Source organism: Marmota flaviventris, chromosome 14 (assembly GCF_047511675.1).
Source record: "Marmota flaviventris isolate mMarFla1 chromosome 14, mMarFla1.hap1, whole genome shotgun sequence".
Taxonomy (NCBI): Eukaryota; Metazoa; Chordata; class Mammalia; order Rodentia; family Sciuridae; genus Marmota; species Marmota flaviventris.
The window spans coordinates 50,427,883-50,450,438 of NC_092511.1; the positions used below are offsets into that span (position 1 = coordinate 50,427,883).

The following is a 22,556-nucleotide window of genomic DNA, read 5'->3' on the forward strand; positions in this document are numbered from 1 at the left end:
CCCAGTCCTTGCATGATTTAACCGGCCCATGCATTTCCAGCTTTACAGTGTCCCCTCTCTTCCCACACTCTGGCTCACAAAGGCCTTTCAGTTTCTTGAATGTGATTAAGTATCTCACACCTCCAGACTTTGCACATGTAAAGGATCTGTCCTCACTTCTTTGCTGAACTAATCTCACCCTACTTCCCCTTTGCATTTCAGCTTCTCACTTCCTCAGGAAAGCCTTCCCTAACACCTCTGGCCAGGTGTCACATTCTCACTGCCCCCATCCTTTTCTTTCACAGCCCTTCTCATCACAACGCACTTACACATAACTATTTATATACTTTTAAAAAATATTTTAGTTATAGATGAACACAATACCTTCATTTATTTTTATGTGGTGTTGAGGATCGAACCCAGTGCCTCACACATGCTAGGCAAGAGCTCTACCATCGAGCCCCAGCCCCTTGATATACCTTATTGTCTACTTTCCTGATGGATTGTACATCGTACTAGTGTCTAATACCTTGTCTATAGACATAAATTATTCATGATGAAGACACAAGGGTTGCACTACTGTTTTCATATAAGAACATTTCAAGTTCTGAGATTACACAATCATGAATGAGTCGTATATTTGCAGGGGAAACAGGGGATGATATCAAAGCAAATAGATTAGAAAATGAGAAGATATTGTTATAGCAGGTAGTAAGAATATTATCAACCTGAAGAGGTACCCAAGGGCCAAAGATAGAAAAATCTGTGTAAGAAAAATAACTATAATAGCCAGGTGTGGTTTGCTGAGATTACACACTTGTAATCACAGCTACTTGGGAGGCTAAAGCAGAAGGGTGACAAATTTGAGGCCAGCTTCAGCAATGTATATATCCTGTCTCAAAAAAAAAAAAAAAAAGAGAAAGAGAGAGAAAGCCCTGTGGCGGTAGCGCACACTTGTAATCCCAGCAGTTCAGAAGGTTGAAACAGGAGGACCACATGTTCAAAGCCAGCATCAGCAACCGTGAGGTACTAAACAACTCAGTAAGAACCTGTCTCTAAATAAAATTCAAAATATGGCTGGGGATGTGACTCAGAGGCCGAGTGCCCCTGAGTTCAACCCCTGGTACCCCGCCCCCAATAAATAAATAAATAAATAGAGAAAAAATAATAACAACAGATTGAAACACCTCAATGATACTATGCAAACAAAAACTCATAAAGTTCTGTAAGGTGGTAGGGAATCGACTCATTGTTTTTAAAACTGATATTAAGGAGAAAAAAAAAATCAAGCTTGTTTTCTGCCTTTCTTCCATTGATGGAAAGTGACTCTTTTGTGATATACCTCAGCTAATAAACAAAGGAAAATGATAAATTAGAATATCAGTTTTGCAGCCTAGCTTGAATTAATGAATCTAGACAACAATTACAATAACTGATTGCATCATTATCAGGAACTGCAACAGAGGTATACAACACAATGCTTAAAAATGTCTTGCAAGAAAAAAAAAGTCAAACCTAAATTGGATTAAGACTCTAAGTCAAAATCCTCATTTACAGGAAATAGAGGGGACAGAGGGACATGTTATGGGGAATGCAGTGAACAAAGTCCACAATGTAAACCTTTACAGGAATAGAAAAACTAATTTCTTTCTTTCTCTTTCTTTTAGCAGTGCTGGGGATTGAACCCAGGACTTCTCATTCTACCACTGAGCTGTAACCCCAGACCATGACCTGATTTCTTTTACAAAAGTTTATAAAGAATAAAAAAAGAGATGGCAGAGAACTTAGAGATTTAAAGACTTAACCATGTGTAATGGCACACGCCTATTGTAATCCCAGCATTTCAGGAGGCTGAGGCAGGAGGATCTTAAATTCAAGGCCAGTCAGGGCAATTTAGCAAGATCCTGTATCAAAATAAAATTTTTAAAAAAGGGGAGATAGAGATGTAGTTCAGTGGTAGAGTGCCCCAGAGTTCCATTCTGGTATCTCGCACCTCGACACATAAAGAATTAAAGGACACATCAACCATTTGCGTTGTATGGGCCTTGTTTGGATAACCAGATATTTGAAGATATTAAGGAATTATTGATTTTACTTAGATGTTATAATGGTATTGTGCTTGTTTTTTGCAGTATGGGGGACTGAACCCAGGGCTTCACACATGCTAGGCAAATGCTCTACAACAGAGCTACATCTTCAGTCCTTTTTAAATTTTTATTTGAGGTATAGTCTTGCTAAGTGGCTTGGGCTGGCCTCAAATTTACCATCATCCTACCTCAGTTTCCTGAATCCCTGGAATTATAGTGAATGTCTTAACTGTTGACAGTTTGATTTTTGAAAGAGCAGTGTTCTTCACTGATGTAGGGAGTCACAAGCAGAGCACACTTTAGAAGCCCAGGGCATTTTGTCCTGGCTAAATCCAGATGATCCAGATGGCAGAAACAGGATGACATGACAATAAGAATTTATTCCATTTTAATATTGTCCTGTACTACTTGGATTTCCAAGAAGAAACTTGGATTCAGGGCAATCATTTTTTTTCCCCTTAACTTTTTAATTTTTGACTACTTCCAACACTTTCAAAATAATTAATAGCAGAATTCACGAGATTAAATTATTATTGAATAGAGATAAAAACCACATCTATTCAGTGTAGATCACTGCTATTTGATAGAACTTTCGACATTGAAGGAAAAAATTTTTGTCTGCACTGTTGAATGCTGTAGCCAAAAGCCACAAATGTATACTGAAACTGAAAATGTGTCAGTGTGACTAAGAATCTGAATTTTATGTTTTATTTAATTAAAAAAAATTTAGTTGTAGATGGACACAATACCTTTATTTATATACTTTTTATGTGGTGCTGAGGATCAAACCCAGCACCTCACACATGTAAGGCAAGCACTCTACCACTGAGCTACAATCCCAGTCCCAATTTTATTTAATTTTAACTAATTAAAATAACATTCTGGAGCTGGGGTTGTAGCTCAGTGGTAGAGCACTTGCTTAGCACATGTGAAGCACTGGGTTCGATCCTCAGCACCACATAAAAAATAAATTTAAAAAAATGAAGGTATTGTGTTCATCTACAACTAAAAAAAAAAAAGAAAAGAAAAATAATGTTCTGTAGCTAGTGGTTACTGTGTTGGGACAGCACAGTTGGATTCTATGTAATATCCATCCTAATTGTTCCCTTAGTACTTTTTACTGTTAATCATAAAGAATGCTTTACTATATTTAGACAAACAGGTCAGTCAATATCAATTTTAGTAGACATTTTTTTCTTATTCCTATTCTTGTTCCTCTTTTATTAAAACAAACAACAACAACAACAACAACAAAACGCTAAACACGACTTCTCCCCTGGCCACAGTGTGGGAGGGGAGGGTGGTCGAGATGGCAGATGAAATCGCCAAGGCTCAGGTGGCCCAGCCTTCTGACACCATCTTCGAGAAGATCATCCACAAGGAAATCCCTGCCAAAATCATTTTCGAGGATGACCAGTGTCTTGCTTTCCATGACATTGCCCCTCAAGCACCAACACGTTTTCTGGTGGTACCCAAGAAACATATAACCCAGATTTCTGCTGCAGAAGATGATGATGAAAATCTTCTTGGACATTTAATGATTGTTGGCGAGAAATGTGCTGCTGATCTAGGCCTGAAGAAGGGTTATTGGATGGTGGTGAATGAAGGTGCAGATGGGGGACAGTCTGTCTATCATGTTCATCTGCATGTTCTTGGAGGTCGGCACATGAATTGGCCTCCTGGCTAAGCATGTATTAGATGGTTTTCCCTTCTCTAGGCAATGATTATGCTTGCATTTTCCAATATGTTAAGCAGCATGATTATTTGTGCCCGGGTCTGGAGATATTGGGAAAATAATTTTAAATGCCTATACATAAAATATACATTGTTGCATGGTTAAAACAAAACAAAAAAAAAAAAAACACTAAACACACAAAAACAAAACCTATTAGAATTTTGACTCATCACCTTTTGCACAGATACCCCAGGGGACAAACAGATGTATGTAATGTCATGGAAAAGGACTATCTAGTTCTCAGTTTCCATTTTATAGAATCTTCTTTTTTTTTCCTGGTGCTGGGTATCAAACCCAAGGCCTCATGTAGTAAGCAAGGACTTTAACATTGAACTATAACTCCAGTTCATTTTTTAGAATTAATTTGTTTAACAGATGTTTAATCTGCACCTACCTTATCTGTTAGTTGTGGTGGCTACTGTGGTATGCTGCCAAGTTTCATCATTCAGGACCTAGACCTGACAGCTGGCCCAATTTGTTGTCATCAGCTCAACAATGATTTCCCTTCCAGGAATTGCCTGAGGGTAGGAAACTCACTTGTCCAAGTTTATGGCCCTTCTTAGGGACAGCCTTCATACAGTGTCTTGTTTATTTGGAGATATAAAGGCCTGCCAATTTGCTGAAATTTGTGACAACTTTGAAAAGCCATCTGAGGCCCAGAATTGTCCAGGAGATATGAACTCTTTGTTGTGACTATATCACAATTGAACTTGTCTCTGTGTCCAACCCAAGTCACTAAATTGCTATCAATTTTGAATCTCAAATAGATGTGGTTCTTGTCCTCATATTGATTACAGTATTCTGGCAGGAGTGAAGAAACTGAAATCCAGCGAGATTTGGGGACTAGCCCAAGGGCTCACAGTGTTGTGGATCTTGAATGTACCTCCAAAGCTCATGTGTTGAAATCATAGTCTCTAATGAAGCAAGGTTCTGAAGTGGGGCTCATGGGCAATGATTAGATCACAAGGGCTGTGACTTTATCAGTGGATTAATCCACTTGATGGATTAATCAACTAATAACTAAATGGACGACTGGGAGGTGGGCCATAGGAGAAAGAAGTAGGTTACTGGGGGCATGCCCTGGAAGGGTTTATCTTCTTTCCCCATTTCCCAGCTGCAATGAACTGAGACACTTTCCTCTACCGCATGCTTCCACCATGATGTCTTGCCTAAGAGCAATGGAGCCATCTGACCATGAATCCATTGTGAGCCAAAATAAATCTTTCCTCGTCTTAGTGTTCTTGTCAGGTATTTTGGTCACAGAAATGAAAAGCTGACTAACACCAGTTTATTCACAGCAGAACCAGAACTGAAATCTATTTTCCTGTTGTTCAGTGTAGTGCTCCACTGCACCATGTGGCCTTATAATAAAGGACATTGCATCAAGGATCTCAGTTTGCTATTGGGAGTAGTACTGAGGAAGCAGGATATCTTTCTAAAATGTTAAATTGGATGATAGACAAACAAACACTGAATCCTAAGGGAAATTACTCTTTTTTTTTTTTTTTTTCTTCTTGATGCTCAAAATTGAACCCAGGCCTTCTTGCATGCTAAGCAAGTGCTCTACCAGCCCCCTTCTTAAATGATCTAGATACCTTGACCACAAGGGTTAGTTGAGGAGTGATTACCAATTTTCATGGCCTAACCATTGATGTGCCAGTTATGAGCACATGACCCATACCAGACCAATCACAATATTTCCCCAGAATTATTCTTAAACCAGAGCTAAGAGATGAGGTGTCTTCATCCTGATTAGAAGTCAGAAGAATGTGAATTTAGAAGGCAGATTCTTATATTGGGAAGAAGCAGGTCTGAGAGAAAAGAGGCTTCCCTTCAGAAGGACGTAAAGACAGAGAGGGACAGGAAACCCTATAATTTGTGGCCCTGTTTTGAGACATCTCTAAAGCCAGTGCCACCTTGCTCAATCTAGGACTTAGTTATTTGAGGCAGTCCATTTTCTTATTTATTTATTTATCTTGGGTACTGGGAATTGAATTCAGAGGCACTCAACCACTGACTCATATCCCCAGCCCTATTTGTATTTTATGTAGAGACTGCTTAGTGCCTTGCTTTTGCTGAGGCTGGTTTTGAACTCATGATCCTCCTGCCTCAGCCTCCTGAGCTACTGGGTGAAACTTTTTTATTTTGAGATAGGGTCTTGCTAAATTGTTTAGGGCTTCACTAAGTTACTGAGGTTGACCTTGAACTTGCCATCCTCTTATCTCAGCCTCTCAAATCGCTGAGATTAAAGTTGTGTGCCTCTCTGCCCTGCACATTTTTTCTCCTTTTTGCTTAAATCAGTTCAAAATGGGTTCCTATTCTGTGGTCCCACCACCCTACCAAATTGATTCTGTTTTCCATTTTGCCTTGTCATCTGTGTTTTATGTCAATTTTTATATAGTTTGTTTTCACTGGCATATTAGTTTGCATTCTGCCTTTTCTGCTGTCATTACTTCATGTTTTTCCACAGTTAGTACTCCTAAAAATTAACATAGCACAATCTACTTAACTGTTTCCCAACTGTAGAATGTTCAGTTTGTTTTTCCCTCCTTATATTATACTTTAATACTATAGTGACAAATTGGAAAGTCTTTTTTTTTTTTTTTTTTTTTAATTAGGGCTGGGAATATAGCTCAGTTGGTAGAGTGCTTGTCTCACATGCACAAGGCCCTGGGTTCAATCCCCAGCACCACAAAAAATAAATAAATAAATAAGTTTTAGTGTGTGTGTGTGTGTGTGTATGTTTTTTTTTTTTCATTTTTTTCCCTTTCTTCTTTATAGCTTTATTCTTCTGTTGAATTAATTCTTAAGTTAAATTCCTAAGAGTAGGAGTGCTGTTAAACGGTATGGACACTTTCATGGTTTTTGACGCAAAAGTGAATATTTTTTACATTTTGGAAAGTTTGCTTAGATGTCAAGTTTGGAGGAACTGTCAAAAGTCTTTAATGGTGAGAGCCTTGAGTCACTCCCTCCTGCCCTGCTTTCAGTCCTAGAGTAATTGCTGTGTGTTGCTCATCCAGAACACGTGGGGGTGGGAAGAAGTGCCACAGTAGCTGACTCTGCTGGGTTTTAGCTCTGCCTGGGGAATGGGGCTCCAGAGTGTGGTGTAGTGTTCTCACAAAGGAAAGGCAGGCTGGGCAGGCAGCCAATAGCACCAGGAGGGGCTTTCAAAATACCAAGTTCTTGCTGCCCACAGTCAGATTTAGAATCTCATTAAGGTAAGCAACTGGTCCATAAGTGATTCTAGAAACAATTCCCTAATAAATCCTCTTATCATATCTTCCTATAGCAATTTAGATTTTTCCTTATAGCACCTTTTAGTATTGCAAATTATTAATTATGCAATTCATTGTCCAATTTTGATATTTCACTTGAAATTAATCCAGCAGAAGGAAAAAGCTATATATATATATAATATAATATATATTATATTGTCTACAAGCTCCATGAAAGCAGAGATTTGTGTCCTTTTTGTTCACCCCTGTGTCCTAAGCTGCCAAAACAGTGCTTGATGCATACTAGGCATTGAACAAATATTTGTTGAATACATAGGTGAATGAGAATAATAAAATAAATGAGGTTAACTGTGTTTCTTAAATTTACTTGACAATGGAGTCATTTTTTCAAATCCAAGTCAATATTCTAAGAGATACACTTGGGAAATGCCAAATCTCCATGGACTCTAGAAGAGGAGGCGAGGCGAAGTAGCCTTGTGTGTTATTTAATGGTCCTCATTAATGTTCTAGTGAAAATTGGCTATTTGTGGATCATCAAGCAGTTTTATGGGCTAGTCCCATCAAAATGCTTTAAAAGACATCTATAAAATTCTTCTTAGGAAAGTCCATTTGTGAGTATTTTCTCAGTGCTGACATATATGAAATTAAAAGAGGTTTTTGCACATGAATATATATATATAATTAACTCACTGAGACTTTCTCTGACTATGAGGAATTATTCTGGTATTTAGTCACCCCAGTATAAACAGCTCTACATTAGGAATCTAAGATTAGCTGAGATACCTGATTCTAATTCCAGCTCCATTCCCAAACATTCTGCTTGATCTTTAGGAGCCTTTCTGAGCCTTGAGAACCCCTTCTTTAAAGCGAGAGGATTGAATTTAAAAGACTGTAATATTTTTTCCAGCTAGGATAGACAATGGTGCTTATCTAAAGCACATTTAGTATCTACAAATGGCATAAGTAGCTGTGAACATGAAGAACAAGTTAATATATTCATTGCTGTAGCTAGGAGATCATTACAGGGAAGTGGATGCTAAAATACAAAGTTCAAATTTCATGAACTTAAACCATGATTGCTCTTAGGCTGAGCAATTCAAAAGGCTCTCACAGCACAGGTTGAGTAAAGCCCCCTTATATTTAATGCTGGCTGAAAATAAAAGTGAAATGCCATGAAAGATACACTGAAATTAACCCGAAGCGGACCCTTTGCTATTTGCAGATCTATAGTAAGACCACTTTCTGTACTAGCTTTGTTCTGTGACCTTATAAGTGTCTCTCGAGCTTGCAGCACTCAATTTTCCCCTCAAGATACATTTCCCCTGTACTGCTTATCTTGTAAAATTAACTACTGTGTAACAGATGTATGAGCCAAAGCTAATTTTATAAGAAACGTGAGTGAGAGGAAATCAATCTTTCAAGGTCCCTGAAGTCCTGAGATCATAAAGAAAAAGGCTAAAGAATTAGATTCTGACTTTTTGCTTTTGATTTCCTTCTTAGTTTCAGTTTTTCTTTTCTGAATCTTTCTTCCCCAAACCTGCATGGCATATATAGATGCTCCTAAACAAAACAATGACAATACTAGACTGTTAGAAAGGTCACAGCCCATGCTGCCAACAGACACAGCCAGGCTGGCTTGCTAGTGGAAATTTACAAATGATAATGGGCTGCCACTTTTGCTTTAAGAACTACTCCCACTCAGGGACCCGAAACTGTGTAGTTACCCAAACAGCAAAAAGTGGTTGATTCTTTGATTTACTGGAAGGAGCCCTATTGATCAAGTTCGTTTAAGGTTATTTAATTCTACACATTATTACAGTTTACTTTTGGCAACCACAGACATTTCAGTACTTACAAGTAGTCAAATCTAATTATTGTTGAGTTACAAAATCACAGGCTATGCCCATTTCTGTAAACCCAATCTTAACTCAAGTGCAAGTTTAAAATTCTAAGAATTGTTTTCAGTTTTTCTACCGGTTATGAGATTTAGCATGTTTTTGTTTTTTTTTTTTTTTTTTTGTTATGGAAAACGCAAATCTAATGACTGTTTTGAAAAGATCTAGGCAAAGGGTCATGACAACAATTCAGCTATTTAGCACAACTCTCCGTAAACAAATCACCAGAGAAAGGCTTAAAGTGAGGTAATAATTCCGGCTCACTGTCAGTGAATAAACACCAAGCAGCTATAGACATGTTTAATTAATTCCTGCACTCTCTTCAAATACAAATTAATACAAAATAGTATTTGTGATTTGGAGGTAATTGCCTATATGGCTGAGCTGTATCTCCAGGAGTTGTATAATTTAAGTGTGAATTTATGTACAGAACATACAGGACTCTTAATAAATATTTTGAAATGAACACTTCACCGAAATGGCAAGTAAGGTGGAGAATAAATGTTGGCAAGGGAGACACTAGACATAAGTAACAACAATGCAGGCCAAACTGTGCTCTGCTAGAGGTATAAATAAACTACCTCTTCAGAACCAAGGAGGGGCAATTTAATCCAGATGGGAGGTCGGGCTTCACAGTTGTTCTGGGAGGGGATGAGCACTGTTTTGATTAACAGAGAAGGGAGGAAGCATTCCAGTTAAAGGAATAGCAGAGGCAGAGAGAGGGAAAAGTATTACCTGGGAAATGTGATGGGAATGGTAAAGGGTGCAACTGGAACTGTGGGGAGTTGACCTAAAAAATGTAAATTTATCAAAGAAAGATTTACTCCCATTTTTGTGTCTTCATTTATTTTTATTGGAACACACATACACCCTTATATTATAAACATTTAAATACTATAAAAAATCATGAAAAATACTGTGACAACTACAAAATCTTTTCTAATTATACAACCCCAGAATACAATTCAAATTTTTTTCTTTTTTAAAAATTTTAGTTGGTATTGCTAAATTCTTTTCCAGTATCTAAACTGGGCACAGTGTCTTACACCTGTTATCCAAGTGACTAGGAAGGTTAAGGGAGGAGGATGACGAGTTCAAGGCCAGGCTCAGCAATTTAGCAAGGTCCTAAGCAACTTAGTGAGACCTTATATCAAAATAAAAAATAAAAAAGAACTGGGAATGTAGCTAAGTGGTAAAAAGTAGACTCAATTCCAAGCACCAAAACAACAACAAAAGTTTGTGTCTATTAATACTCCCATGAATAGTGGATGGTTATGGTTTAGATGTAAAGTGTCCCCCAAAATCTCATGTGTAAAATAATGCAAGATAGTTTAGAGATGAAATGATCAGGTTATGAAAGCTTTAATCTAAACAGTGCTTTAATCCATGGATTAACTAGGTGGGAACTGTAAGCAGGTAGGGTGTGGCTGGAGGAGGTAGGCCACTGGGGGTGTGCCTTTGGGGTTTGTATGTTGTCCCGGGTAAGCAGATCTCTTTCTGCTTTCTGTTGCCATGTTCTGAGCTGCTTTCCTTCATCCCACTCTTCTGCCATGATGTTCTGTCTCTGCTTGAGCCCAGAAATATGGTCAGCTGTTTATGACCGAGACCTCTGAAACCATAAGCAAAATAAACTTTTCCTCCTCTAATTGTTCTTGTCAGGTTTTTTTGGTCACAGCAATGAAAAAGCTGACCAAAACACGGATGAAGTTGCTTGTTTACCCACATATTTGCCATCATTGGGTATTTTCATTCTTTTTAATCTTTGTCAGTCTCAAAGGAGAAAAATAACATTTCATTCTTGAGTATCTTTTAATTTTGTTATGACCATTGATTTCTTACCCCCTAATTTTAAATATTCACTTTATCATAACTTACCAGAGCATGCCCAGGAGGCAGCACATATAAGGCACTCAGAAAATACAGGAATGTGATAGGAATGGTCTATTGCTTTGTGCACGTTCTCTCTTTTTGGTTCTGTATGAAACCCAGGTCCATGTATATGATAAGCCCACTCTCTATCACTGAGCTACACCCCAGCCCTATTACCTCTCTTTCAGACAGAAAAATGGTATGACCATATCTGTTTTACAACTATAGTTCTGATGGTAGTCTAGGGAAAGGGCTGACAGCAGAAACTACTAAATTCATAGTACATGCAGAAAATCATAATATTCCAGGCAAGATATGGTAAATTACTGCCAGTGAAAAATGGGAATGGAAGTGGAGCAATGTAGGTATGGAATTGAGAAAAGTTGGTGCCCATTTAAGCAGTCAAGAAGATGAAAGTCAAGAAGATGGAAGACTGGAGTTTCTAGCTTGGGCAGCTAAATGGGCTGGATTATGGTTAATGGGAATATGGAACCCATAATGAGACCTGCCTCCTCCTATCGTACTATCTGTGATCTTGTTCTTTTTTTCACATTTTTGATTGGTATACATAATGGTGGGATTTGTTGTTACATTTTGCATATGCACACAATATAAAAATATAATTTGGCTAATATCACTCCCCAGTATTTCTCTTTCCCCTTTCCTCCTCCCTCCTGTGGGTTATGACCTTGTTCTTATTTCTTATTGCTTCTATTATGATCTGACCCTATTTTGTAACTTTAATTTCTCCTTTTCCACTGAAGTCCCCCACCAAGAAGCATGTTCAAATTACCCCTTTCCTCAACTACATCATTATTCCAACTCTCCTTTATTACCTCATTTTCTCCTTCTCCTTCTTCTTCTTTTTTTTTTTTTTTTTATGGTACTAGGAATGGAACCCAGAACTCTTGCTCTATCTCAGCCTCCTGAGTATTTGCTATTATGGGAGTGCTGTGTTCCACTGTATCTAGCTCTACTTTTTTTAAAAACCTTTCATAACACATTGATTCATTTACTACTAATGTTTATGGAGAGCTTTCAGTATGCCAGGCATGATTATAGGGCTTGGGTACATCAGCAAATAAAAGAGACATAAATCCCTACTTCCTTGAAGCTCAGATACTGTTCTACTTACTCCTTATTTTCTTTTAAGCTGCTTTCACCATTTTCCTGGAATTTTTCTTCTGAAAATTAACATTGACTTCAAGATTGTTTAAAACCTAAGAGTCATTTCTTGGTGTCTTTGACCCTATTTACATTGTTGACTCACTTTCTCTTTCCTTAGCTTAATTCTTATTACCTCTGCCTCTTCTGTTTTCCTTTCTATTTCCTATAATTTGTCATTTATGTTCCCTTATCTGGGTGGCCTTCATTTCCCCCGAGTCCTTCCTACTCAAGGATTATTTCTCAGTTATGAAATCCCGACTCGTGTTGTAATTACTTGGATATATATTTTAGCTAGTCTACAGCTTCCTGAAGTGTGTTCTGTAGAATAGAAGTGCCTTTGGGTTGTTAATATTCATACAAAGAGAGTTCAAAGGGTTCTGTGATTGCATACTTTGGCACACACTGGGGTAAAAACTGAACTTCTCTATGGCAGAATTTCCTGGACCAATAAACATGCCTATGAGTTACATCTTTTAGGAATTCTTAAGAAAAGACTTTAGAAAACATTATACTAGATGAAAAGGTCTTTGAGAGCTAAGAACTTAATCTATTTGTTCATGTATTCCTTAGAGAACTTGGAAGAATATTTAGGACCTAGTAGGTATTTGACACATTTTAGTCTACAGAGATTAAGCTGAAAGCAAAAAGTACCAAAATGAAAGGGCAGGAAAGCAAAGTGATAAAGAGTAAAATTATGAACAATTATATGTCAACAAATTAGATAACATTCCTAGAAAGATACAAACTACCAAAATCAGAGAAGAAATAGATACTTTGAACAGATCTATAATAAGCAAATAGTAATTATTAATTTAAAACACTATTCACAAAGAAAAGCCCAGGTCCAGATGGCTTTCCCACTGAATTCTAACAAACATAGGTACAATAGGTAACATTAAACCTAATGATGAGGAAATTCGTACTTACCTTAGCAGTAAGGGACTGATGAAGTTAGGAAAGGAAATCAATAATGTGGGTTAAATTTCTCTTTCCAAACAGATATGCTGCTGAACCACCTGGATCATCTACACTCCTACACTGGGTTAGAACCAGGTTGGCTTTGGATCCACTATGCAAAGGTTCTATGACATTTACTATTTGATCAGACATTCAATATTAAGACCACTAGGCAGTCGAATCGTTCTGAGGAGTAACAGGGTATTACAAATATTCTAAATCCAAAAGTCTCCAGCGACAAGGCCTTAATACCAACACCTGTGGAAATTAGTCAGAAAGTAGGTTATGCTGATATAAAGTGAGCAGCTTATTGCTGCTTCAGGAAATTGGTGTCACTGTGGTTAAATCAGGTCAAGTTTCATGAACTTCACTAAGGACTCAAAGTTACTCAAAAAAATGTGGCCAAAGTTCATCTTAACCCATGGCCATAATCATCACCCAAAATTGTCTTAATATTACAAAATCCCCAACTGAGCTTTCTTTCTTTTTTTTTTTTTTTTTTTTTTTTGGTACCAGGGATTTAACCCAGGGGTACTTAACCATTGAGCCACATCCCCAGTCTTTTTTTTTTTTTTTTGAGACAGGGTCTTTCTAAGATTTTATGGCCTCATTAAATTGCTGAGGCTGGCTGTGAACTTGCAATCCTCCTGCCTCAGCCTCCTGAGTTGCAGGAATTACAGGCATGTGCAACCATGTCTGGCCCACTTCTCCATCTTAATCTATAAAAATATTTACTGCAACATGAGTACAGGTACTGTCCTTGTTACTAATGTCTTACTTCTACTAAAGATATTATTAGGTTGTTATTACATAACTGCTGGTCTTCAGCAAAGCGGGAACATCTTTTGATACTTAGGTGGCTCACTTTGAGGTTTTCAACGAAGGTCAGTATGACTTTTCCTCCATTTTCTTCTCATGTTTATCTTTCTGCCTGATAATCTCTGTGGAAAACTTAATGTTTCATTCCACATCGCCCCCTGCTTTTTTTTTGTTTGTTTGTTTGCAGTGCTGGAAATTGAACCCAGCACCTTATGTGTGCTAGCCAAGTACTCTCTAGGACTAAGCTACATCTGTAACCCTTAAAAAAATATATATTTTTCTAGTTGTCAAAGGACCTTTACTTTATTTTATTTATATGTAGTGCTGAGACTTGAACCCAGTACCTTGCACATGGCAGGCAAGCACCCTACCTCTGAGCTACAATCCCTTTTCTTTTGAGAGAGAGTTTCACTAAGCTGCCCAGGCTAGCCTTGAATTCGTGATTCTCCTGCCTTAGAGAAGCTGGAATTACAGGTATGTACCACCATGCCCAGCTTCCCCAATTGTCGGGGTTTTTTTTTGTTTTTGTTTTTTGGACTGGGGATTGAACCCAGGGGCCCTCTACCACTAAGCCACATCCCCAGCCCTATTTTGTATTTTATTTAGAGACAGGGTCTCACAGAGTTGCTTAGGGTCTCATTAAGTTGCTGAGGCTGGCTTTGAACTCATGATCCTCCTGCCCCAACTTCCTGAACTGCTGGGATTACTGGTGTGCAACACTATGCCTAGCTTCCCTACTATCTTAATTCAATTAATTTGCTAAATATTTATTGAGTACTTTCTGTGTTCCAAACACTGACATAGGCTCTGGAAATTCAGTGGTAAACTAAGTCCTACCTCATGGAGCCGATGTTCTAGACAAGGAGGCAGATAATAAGTAAATAGCTAAGGATGGTGGTAATAGGTGCCAAACAGACAGAGAAAAGTCCAGAAAATGGGGCTGGGGATGTGGCTCAAGCGGTAGCACGATCGCCTGGCATGCGTGCGGCCCAGGTTCGATCCTCAGCACCACATACAAACAAAGATGTTATGTCCACCGAAAAACTAAGAAATAAATATTTAAAAAATTCTCTCTCTCTCTCTCAAAAAAAAAAAAAAGTCCATAAAATGATAGGGCTGATACTTTAGATGGGATGGTTAGGCATGCAGGTCTTTCAGAAGCCATCACATTTTCTCAGAGACTTGAAAACAAGAGGTAACTTTATAAATACCTGCTGGAAGGGTGTTCTGGATAGAGGGAACAGAGAGTACAAAGGCTGTGAGATGTGAATTTGCTTGGTGTGTAAAGAAGAGTAAGGATGCCAAACACAGCTGAGTGTACTAGGGTAGCCTGATGGGAGATGGAGTTGGAGAAAATGTGGGTAAGTGGTTTAGTCTGAATGTTTGTGCGCCTCTAGTTCATATGTAGAATCCTGACTCCCAAGGTAAAGGTATTAGGAGGTGGGGCCTTTGTGGGGTGATTACATCATAAGGGCAGGCCTTCATGAATAGGCCTGGTGACTTTATAAAAGAGGCTTATGAGGGGTTGGGATTGTGGCTCAGCAGTAGAGCGCTTTCCTAGCATACACAAGGCCCTGGGTTTGATCCTCAGTTCCACATAAAAATAAATAAATAAAAATGAAGATATTGTGTCCAACTACAACTAAAAATATAAATTAAAAAAAAAAAAAGAGGCCTCTGAGAGATCCCTTGCCTCTTTATCATGTGAGGACTCAGCAAGAAGTAACTAGAAAACTGGTTCTTGACAGACACTAAATTTGTTAGCACATTGATCTTTGACTTCTTAGCCTCTGGTGGTGTAAGAAAAACTTCTGTTGTTTATAAGTGACTCAGTTTATGGCATTTTTTGTTATAGTAGCCTAAGAGAGTAAGGAAACAGAAGAGCAGATCATGAAAAGGGCCTCAAAGGCCCCAGTAAAAGCACTAAGAACCCACTGCAAGCTTGAGAATAGGGGAGTGACATGACTGATTTAAATTTTAAAAAGGTATGGTGGCTCACACCTGTAAACCCAGTGATTTGGGGGGCTGAGACAGGAGGATGGCAAGTTCAAAGCCAGCCTCAGCAAAAAGTGAGGCGCTAAGCAACTCAGTGAGATCCTGTCTCTAAATAAAATACAAAATAGGGCTGAGGATGTGGCTCAGTGGCTGACTGCCCTTGAGTTCAATCCCCCAGTGTCCCCCCAAAAAAAGTTTTTTGTTTTTTTTTAAAAGAATCATTTAGGGAATAATCTATAGAGAGAAAAACAAAAAATGGAAGCAGAGAGAGATTGATTCTGATGGCTCACACTAGAAGGACGAGATTAGGAAGTAAAATCTAATTCATTATAGATTGGAAGGATCTGCTGACAATTGAATGTGGGCTACGAGCAGAAGCCAGGAAACAAGAATAATTTTGACTTAGCTGGGCACAGTGTCACACACCTGTAATCCCAGCAGCTCAGGAGGCTGAGGCAGGAAGATTGCAAGTTCAAAGCCAGTCTTAGCAAAAGATAAGTGCCAACAACTCAGTGAGACTCCATCTCTAAATAAAATACCAAAACAGGGCTGGGGATGTAGCTAAGTGGTTGAGTGCTCCTGAGTTCAATCCTCAGTACCTATGAGTTTTGCTTAACGCCTCAAAACAATGTGTTAAAAAAAAGAATGATTTTGACCTAAAAATATTGAGTGAATGGTGGTAACACTTACAGGATATAAGATAAACACACAAACCAATTGCATTCCTATATATTAGCAATGAACATATGGACATCAAAATTAAAAATGAGTTATAGTCATTCCCCTTAATGAAATACTTAGTTATAAGTCTACAAAACATAGGGGACTGTTTTAGCATTTGATATTGTCACTATTTTTTATTTTAGGCTTTGTAATAAGCAAATTGTAATATCTCACTATCATTTTGATTTGAATTTCCCTATTGAACTGATAAGATTAAACTTCTTTTCAGTATTTGCTTATTTGTATGCATGTATGTCTCTAGCTATCTCTATCTCCTAAATATACATACATGCATACATACATCTCCTCTTTGGTAAAATGCAAAATGGTACTTATACAAATCAAGATCTAAATTAATGGAGAGACATTCTACATTCAGAGGTTAGAAAACTCAACAAAGTAAAAATGTTGATTCTCTTCCAAATTGATACATGAATTTAATGACAGTTCTATCAATTATCTATGATTATTTTAAAATTTATATGGAAACAGAAAAGCTCTAGAATACCTAAAACAATTTTAAAAAGAAAAATAAAATGGAAAAACATCACTACTGATTTTAAGACTTAATTACAGAGCTAAAGCAATCCATACAGTGTGGCACTGGCAGAAGGATAAATCAATAGACTAGAATAGAGAACCCAGAACTAGGTGCCATGTTAGCTTTCCATCATTGTGACAAAATACCTGAGATGATCAAATTATGGGGAAACCGGTGCAGTGGCACAGGCCTGTAATTCTAGTTACTTGGGAGGTTGAGGCAGGAGCATTGCAAGTTTGAGGCCAGCCTGGGCAACTTAGCAAGATCTTGTTTAAAAAATAAAATAAAAACAGCTGGGAATGTAGGTCAGTGGTACATGTCCATAGATTCAATCCTCAGTACCATACCCACACACCCCCATACACACAATCACACACAATTGATAATGTGGAAAGTTTTATTTTGTGTTACCATTTCAATACATAGTTGCTTGGCTTCCTTGCATTTAGGCCTGTGGTAAGGCAATACAACATGGTAGGGAGCATGAGACAGAGAACACTGTTCATCTCATGGCAGTTGGGAGGCAAAGAAAGAAGAAAAAGAGGATCTGGAGACTTTAAAGTCCTCTTGTAGGGCATGTACCCGTTGACCTTCCTCTAAGCCCCATCTCTTAAAAATTCTACCACCTACCAATGGTGCCATGGGCTGAGGACCACAGACCACTTTTTAAAACACACGGACCATCTGAAAGACATTTATCCAAACCATAGCTGGTGCACACAAATACGCCCAACTTGTACTGGGGTTTTAATCCAGGGTTGCTCTATAATTGAGCTACATTCTCAGGCCCCTATTTTTTTTTTTTGGAAAGAGTCTCACTCCATTGCTGAGGTTGGTCTCAAATTTGTAATTCTCCTGTATCAACCCCCTGAGTGACTGGGACTAAAGGCACATGTGTCTTGTCTGGCTCTCACCCAACTGAATTTTGACAAAATTTGCAAAAGCAATTCAATGGAGAAAAGATAGCTTTTCAACCATCAGTATGGGGTAACTGGACATTCAAAGACAAACTAATAAACCTGAGTGTCATAATTTATATAAAAATGAACTCAAGCTGGGCACAGTGGCACACACTTGTAATCCCAGTGGCTCAGGAGGCTGAGGCAGGAGGATTGCGAGTTCAAAGACAGCCTCAGCAAAAGCGAGGGGCTAGGCAACTCACTGAGACCCAAAATACAAAATAGGGCTGGGGAATGTGTCTCAGTGGTTGAGTGCCCCTGAGTTCAATCCCCAATACCCTTCCCGTCCCCCCAAAAATGAACTCAAAATGAATCATGGACTTAAATGTAACGCATAAAACAATAAAACATTTTAAAAAATAGGAGAAAACATTTGAGAGCTAAGACAAAGCAAAGATTTCCAAAGTCAATCCACAAAAGGAAAAAAAATCTAATCTATAAATTGGACTTTATCAAAATTTAAAACTTTTGTTCTGTAGAAAATTTTGTGAAGAGGATAGAAAGATAAATTACAGACTATGAGAAAATATTTGTAAACTGCATATTCAACAAAGGACTAGTTTCTAGAATATACAAGGAACTCTCAAAACTCAAAAATTAAAGTAAATTCAAGGGGCTGGGGTTGTGGCTGGGTTCAATCCTCAGCACCACATAAAAATACATAAGTAAAATAAAGGTATTATGTCCAACTACAACTAAAAAATAAATATTAAAAAATAAAAGTGAATTCAATTGGAATATGAAGAGACATTTTACCAAAGAAAATGCATGAATATGTGAGTGTTTGTATGTGTGTGTGTGTGTGTATTTCAAATAAGCAATACTTAAAAGATGTTCAATCAACCTGGTGCAATAGTGCATGCCTGTAATCCCAGCAATTTGTGAGGCTGAGGCAGGAGGTTTACAAATTGAAGCATAGCCTCAGGGAGGCCCTAAGAAACTTAGTAAGATCCTGTCTTAAAAGTTAAAAAAAATACAAAGGGATGGGGATGTGGCTTAGTAGTTGAGGGCCTCTGGTTGGATACCCAGTATCAAAAAAAAAAAAAAAAAAAAAGATGTTCAACCATATCAGTCATTAGGGAGATGCAAATTAAAATGACATGAGACAGTACTATATGCTTATCAGAAATCCTAAAATTAAAAAAACCCTGACAACACCAAATACTAACAAGGATGCAGAGAAAACAGATCAATCATACATAGTTCAAAAATCTAAAATAGTTTAGCACTTTGGAAACAGTTTGGCAGTTTCTTTGAAAAATTAAACATATAGGGCCAGGCACATTGGCACATGCCTATAATGCAATTTGGAAGGCTGAGGCAGGAGAATCACTAGTTCAAAGCCAGTTTCAGCAACTTACTGAGGCTCTGTTTCAAAATAAAAAACAAAAAGGGCTAGGAAGGTGACTCAGTGGTTAGGTGCCCCTGTGTTCAATCCCCACTACCCCCCCCAAAAAAAAAAAAAAAAAAAACATGTGGGCTGGGGATGTGGCTCACTGGAGGAGCATTTGCCTGGCATGTATGAGGCCCTGGGTTTGATCCCCACCACCACAAAACAAAAAACAAAACTCAAAACTAAATATGTGCTGGATGTGGTGGCACATACCTGTAATCCCAACTATTTAGGAGGCTGAGGCATGAGAATTGCAAGTTTGAGGCCAGCCTGAGCAATTTAGTGAGATCCTATCTTAAAATAAAAACTAAAAAGGACTAAGGATGTATCTCAGTGGTAAAGCACCCCTGAGTTTAATATCTAGTATTAAAAAAAATGAAGAAGAAAAGGAAAGAAAACTAAACATGCAATTACCATGGACTGAATTAGTGATTAAAAAAACAAACTGCTTTCAAAGAAAAGTCTAGGCACAAATGGTTTCACTACTAAATTACATTACGTATTTAAAAAGGATTAATACCAAATTTTCACAAACAATTCCAAAAACTTAGCAAAGGAGTGAACACTTCCCAACTTATTTGTAAGGCCAATATTTTCTTTATATGAAACCAGACAAAGACATTACACTACAGATATCATATGAATATGGATGTAGAAATCCTCAACAAAATACTGACCAACAGCAAGGTGCTGTGGCACATGCCTTTAATCCCAGTGGCTCTGAAGGCTGAGGATCATGAGTTTAAAGCCAGCCTCAGCAACAGTGAGGCTTTAAGCAACTCATTGAGACCATGTCTCTAAATAAAATACAAAATAGGGCTGGGGATGTGTCTCAGTGGTTGAGTGCCCCCAAGTTCAATCCCCAGTACCAAAACAAAACAAAAACAAAAGCCAATGAACACAATCCAGCAACATATAAAAAGAATTAGACACTATGACCAAATGGGATTTTTTTTCCCAGGAATGCAAGATTGGCTCAATATCTGAAAGTCAATTAATGTAATATATATATCAATAGAATAAAAATTTAAAAATCACATGATCATCTCTATAGACACATAAAAAGCATTTGATAGAATCCAATACCTTTCATTATAAAATCACTAGATCGGAACTTTCTCAATCTGATAAAGAGTAAATATGAAAAATTCATGGTAGCACATGCCTAGAATCCCAGTAACTCAGAAGGCTGAGGCAAGAAGATTGCAAATTTGAGACTAGCCTCAGCAACTTAATGAGACCCTAAGCAACTTAGTGAGGATCCTGTTTCAGAATTTAAGAAAAAAGAAGGAAAGAAAAAGATAAAAAAGGGCTGGGGATGTAGCTTAGTCATAAAGCACTCCTGGGTTCAATACCCAGTACCAAAAAGAAAAAGAAACACACCTAACTTCATAGGTAAAGGTGAAAGATTGGATGATTCTCTATGATCAGGAACAACACAATGATATTCATTCTCATTACTTCTATTAAAATTGTATCAGAGATTCTGGTCAGGACAATTACTCAAGAAAATTATTTAAAAGGCATTCATATTGGAAAGGAAGAAATAAAATCACTATGACATGAAAAAATACATATTTATGTGTGTGTATGTGTATATATAGAGATATAGATATAAAATACATATATGTGCGTGCGCGCGCACACACATACACACACACACAAACACACACACTAAGGAATCCATTGAAAATCTATTAGAACCAGGAAATAATTTTAGCAAGGTTGCAGGATACAAGATTTATATACAATCCAGTATTATAAAAAAAGTTTATATATAAAAATCAATGTAGTTTTAGACAATTGTGATGAATGATCCAAAAATGAAATTAAGAAAAGAATTCAACTCACCAATATCATAAAAAAAAAAAAAAAAAGTACTGCCAGGTGCAGGGTGCACACCTGTAATCCCAATAGCTGAGGAGGCTGAATCCCAGCAACTCAGGAAGCTGAGACAGGAGGACTGCAAGTTCAAGGCAGCCTAGACAACTTAGGGAGAACCATTCTCAAAATAAAAAAGACTGGGGATATAGCTTAGTGATACAGTGCCCCTGGGTTCAATCCCTAAACTAAAGGAAATCTACAGAAATGAAAAACTATCCCATATCCTTGTATTAGAAGGCTTAACATTGTTAAGATAGCAATATTCTTTTTCTTTTCTTTTTTTTTTTGGCAATGCTGGGGATCAAACCTAGGGTGTTGTACATGCTAGGTAAGCAATCATCCAAGGATAGCAACATTCTTATAAGGATCTATAGCAATGTTATCTCTGTCAGAATCTTCATTGTAGAAATTGACTAGCTAGAATTGTAAGAGACCCCAAATCAATGAAATCAGTCCTGAAAAATGAGAACAAAATTGGAAACTCATTCTTCCTGGCTTCAAAACTTACCTCAAGGGTTTGGGTGTAGGGCTTAATGGTAGAGTTCTTGTCTAGCATGTGGGAGACCTTTGGTTTGACTCCCAGTACTGCAAAACCAATACCAAAACCTACCTCAAAGCAATAGTAATTAAAATAACATGGTACTGGCATAAGGATAGGTATATAGGTCAGAATAGAACTACATTCCAGGAATGAAATTATAAATCAATGGTAAGTTGATTTTTTTTAAAACTATTTTTTTAGTTGTAGATGGACATAATTTTAATTATTTGTTTATTTTTATGTGGTGCTGAGGATTAAACCTAGTGCCTCACACATGCTAGGCAAGCACTCTACCACCGAGCCACAACCCCAGCCTGGTAAGTTGATTTTTTTAAAAACATATTTTTAGTTGTAGATGAACACAGGAACATCATTTATTTAGTTGTTGTTATTATTATTATTGTTATTTTATTTGGTACTGAGGATTGAACCCAGACCTGCGAGGCAAGCACTCTCTAACACTGAGCCACAACCCCTGCCTGGTAAATTGATTTTTTTTTAAACAGATACAACATTTTTTTGTACCTTTATTTTATTTATTCATTTTTATGTGGTGCCAAGGATGGAACCCTGTGCCTCGTACATGGTAGGCAAATGCTCTATTACTGAGCCAGAACCCCAGCCCCAGTAAATTGATTTTTGATAAGGGTATCAAGACCATTCAATTGGTAAATTTTCAATAAGTGGTACTGGAACAAGAGGATAGTAATAGGGAAAAGAATGGAGTGGAATCCTTACTTCACATTATACTAAAAAACTAGCTCAAAATTGATCAA

General features: G+C 37.6%; 1 long non-coding RNA gene and 1 pseudogene across 1 annotated transcript in view; one reads left to right on the forward strand and one right to left on the reverse strand.

Annotated features, from left to right (window-relative positions):
* The window catches only part of LOC114091797 (uncharacterized), a 125,570-nt gene that overhangs the window by 52,071 nt on the left and 50,943 nt on the right, over positions 1-22,556 (reverse strand). The gene's annotated exons all lie outside the window — the stretch shown is intronic.
* Positions 3,376-3,911, forward strand: LOC114091940 (adenosine 5'-monophosphoramidase HINT1 pseudogene; annotated as a pseudogene).